The sequence below is a fragment of the Hordeum vulgare genome, chromosome 3H (genome assembly GCF_904849725.1).
Source record: "Hordeum vulgare subsp. vulgare chromosome 3H, MorexV3_pseudomolecules_assembly, whole genome shotgun sequence".
NCBI classification, from domain to species: Eukaryota; Viridiplantae; Streptophyta; class Magnoliopsida; order Poales; family Poaceae; genus Hordeum; species Hordeum vulgare.
Genome location: NC_058520.1, coordinates 531,220,875 through 531,224,846, shown reverse-complemented (window position 1 = coordinate 531,224,846; position 3,972 = coordinate 531,220,875).

The window sequence follows — 3,972 nt, the reverse complement described above, 5'->3', positions numbered from 1 at the left end:
AAAACTGAATTTCAGTACCACCATTGGATTCCTTGGGATTTTCTACCCCAAATCCATATATCATACTACCATGTTTGTATGCAGAAAAACACCACAAACAGTAAAATAAAAATTAGCACAGGTTCAAACTACCTTTAGTCAGAACATGAGCTGTTCTTGCATATGCCAGATTTGGCATATTCCTGTTATCGAAATATTCCAGATTTGTAAAATACCTCACAAACATTAAAACAAATTACACATAATTAACACGGGACCCACTGGTCATATGCACCAGGCCCCTAGAGTATGGCATGTCGGCCCTACACTCTACAACACAAAACTGTAAGGAGGAAAATAAAAGGGCTGGTTGGGGGATCGAACCCACAACCTCATCATACACAACACACACACTCTATCACTAGATTAGGGCAGGGTAGTTGACTACACAGGGGGAACGTGTCCCTCCATTCCATCTAATCTGCCTCGCCCCCAAATAAGAAAAAAAACCGAATCCAAAAGGGTAGAGGCCAGGCTCGAACTCACAACCTCTGCATCCCTTGTGGCTCTGTTGCCACTGCGCCGCTGCGGTGCATCTGCTAGGAAGCAGGCATCAAACAAGTTAAACTGTATCTACTACACTCGAAGGGAAAATACACAAGAAAATAATAAAAGGTGGGGGCGCTGGGGATCTGTCTGTGAATACTCACAACATATGCCATAGGTAGGCTAAAGTCGGTGAGAACCGAAGGGACAAAGGAGGGCGCTGGGAACGAGGTTGGTACAAGCATGGAACGCACGATGTACCCAGGTTCAGGGCTCTCCGTAGAGATAAGACCCCTAGTCCTGCCGGAGTGTTTGATGCGTATGAATGGATTACAAGGTTGCTCCTGGAGCTGTGTTGGGAGGAGGAAGAGGGGAGCAGCCGGCTCGTCTCTGCCCCTCTCTATGTGGTTGGTGGATGTGAAGTGTTCGACCGACATTTGGCGCCCACCATGGGGCCGATCACGGGATCGGCTGGCTTTACGCTCTGGGCGGGGCCCCGCACCTACGCCACCGGATGCATCACGTCCGGATCGGTCTGCATGCCCGTGGAGCCCGCTTTCGACGAGGCAACACCGATGATGATCGACGTCCCCGTTCGCCATGCGGATTCGGACGAAGATTCTGATGACGAGGCGCTTCCTAGCGTCGTCGTCGCTGCTATGGAGAACCTCAGCGTTCTCTTTAGCGACTTACGTCTCAACGACGGTCCTCGTTACTTCGGCGAGGACTTCGACGTTGAGGCGCTCTGCGCCACCTTCAGCAGGCTCTCTATCACTGAGACGCTTGCCCATGACGTGTACCCCAGCAACGTGCTCGTCTTCGACGGGCCTCCGCCGTCGGTGGGGTTCTTCACCCCATACCATGTCGCCGCCGTCTCCAACATCGTGGAGGTGATGGTTATCGGCGCTGGCACCAGCGCGGCTCATGGCAAGGCGTCAGCGGACACTGGTGAGCCCGCTGTTGCCAGTGCTGATACTCTTCAGGATGCCATCGCCGGCCTGAAAACACCCGTCGCTGCTTCTGCGAACCCTAGCGACGCCCGGGCCTCACTTGAGGAGGCTCGCAAGCGTATCTTGGAGGAGGGCATTGCCGTCGCCTCGGCAAAACGTCGGATGGAGGCCATGCAGCGCGAGTATAACTCCGCTTACGGCCTCACTCCGATTTCCGAGGCCCCTAGCCGGCTTGGATCGGTCCGCAGCCGCGGTCGGTTCATTGCTGAGGTCCTAGGCGGCGATCAGCCCACCTATGAGACCCCTGCAGCCAACATGCAGGCTGCGCAGGCGGCCATGGAGGAGATGGCGAGCCTGGAGGGGGAGGAGCGCGCTTTCCAGGAGAAGCGGGTCAAGGATCTCCTTGACGCCGCCAACCAACAACACACTCGGCTTGACCCCGGTCAAGCCCAGTCAGAGTCTCCGGGACCCAACTCCGGAGCACGCCGCAACCCTAGCGGTCAGCATCACGCAGAAGGATCTTCCTCACATTGCACCTCCGACCAGAGAGGCGAGGGAAGCCAAGACCGGCGCCACCAGCGCCAGAGCGAGCACACTTCGAGAAAGCGTCGCGGAGGCGACGAGGGCGATTCAGAGTGTGAGGTTCTTCACCCGGGAAGAACTCATGTCCCTGGTTCGCGAGGCGCCTCCCCTCTCGCTACTCGGATTGGCACTCGCACTCCCCGGGATGATCGGGACGCCCGCAGGCGTCTCATCGTCCTGGCCGAGTCAGCCCTCCTGGAGGAAGACGGCCCCATCGGTCGGGCTTGCTTTGGCCCCCGGATCCGAGGGGAGCCATTCCCCCGAGGCGTCACCTTACCGTGGGACACGCCCAAATACAACGGCACTGCCAAGCCAGAGGACTGGCTGATTGACTACACCACGGCCGTCGGCATCGCCAGGGGCAACAAGCGCGTAGCAGTCCGCTATGTGCCACTCATGTTGGCCGGCTCGGCTCGGACTTGGCTTAACAGCCTTCCGACCGGCAGCGTCAACTCCTGGGTGGACTTCGAGGAGGCGTTCGTCTGCAACTTCACTAGCACCTACAAGCGCCCTGGCCGGCCTCGCGGGCTGTCCATGTGCGTCCAGTGGCCCGACGAACCCCTTCGCGACTACGTCACCCGGTGGACAGAGCTCCGCAACTCGTGCGAGGGGGTGCATGAGGTACAAGCCATCCAGTACATAATCAACGGTTGCCGAGACGGCACCCTCCTCAAGCACAAGTTTATGTGCTCCGAGCCCACCTCTCTGGCGGTGCTCATGGCCAAGGCGGACAAGTACGCCACGGCCGACTCGGCGATGCGCGTCAAGGTGACCGCCTCAGACAAGGCTGTCCCCATGCCGGCTACTCCCTAGTCGGCTGGAGACAGTTGAGGCGGCCAGAACAACAACAAGCACAAGGCGGATCAGATGGATTCGCGCTCCAACAGCAAGTTGGTAGCCAGCGTGGAGGGCGAGACGTCGGCTCCTCAAGCCGGCCCTCCGCGGACGCGTTCCAACAGGAACAATGCCAACTGGTTGTCCAAGTAGTCCTTCGAGCAACTGCTCGACGCCCCCAGCAAGATACATTCTCGGGCGCAGCCGTCCAACCACACCCTTTGACAGTGCAGCTTTGCACGCCGGCTGCCGTAAGGGGATGGCCTGCCGGCTCCCCCAGGTGCACAGGCGGCGCCTCGCGCACTGGCCCATGGTCCTGCTCCGGCTCCACCACCGCCGCCTCGCGACGACGGCCACCTCCATGACAACTACCCTCATCAGGACGGAGCATTCGCCGTCTTCACCAGCGAAGGCGACGACAAGCACAGCGTGCGCCAGAGACGGCGCGAGGTGAATGCCACGGTTCCCCCGGTTCCCCAGTACATGCATTGGTCTAACAAACCAATCACATGGAGCCGGGTGGACCATCATGCGGTGATGCCCAACCCGGGATCATACGCGCTCGTCCTCGACCCCACCTTCGCCTCCAGGAGGCTCACCTGCCGGTTCTCCCGGGTGCTGGTTGATGGCGGCAGCAGCATCAACATCCTCTACCTCGACACTCTCCTCAAGCTCGGGCTCAAGGAGACGGACGTCCTGCCGACCAGCACTGTCTTCCACGACATCGTGCCTGGGCAGTCCTGCTCGCCCGCTGGCAAAATCCAGCTGGACATCCTGTTCGGCGACAAAACTCACTTCCGCCGAGAGTCCATATGGTTCGAGGTAGTGGACCTCAGCAACCCGTATCACACGCTGCTGGGCAGACCGGCTCTGGCCAAATTCATGGCTATTCTGCACTACGCCTACCTAAATATGAAGATGCCGGGTCCCAAGGGCATCATCACTGTTGCTGGCGACTACAAGAAGTCGCTCGAGTGCGCCCAAGATAGCAGCCGCCTCGCCGACGCCCTGGTGATTGTCGAGGAGAAGCGACAGATCGACCGGCTCGTGGCCCAGGCTACTGAGCAGCCGGCGATTCCTT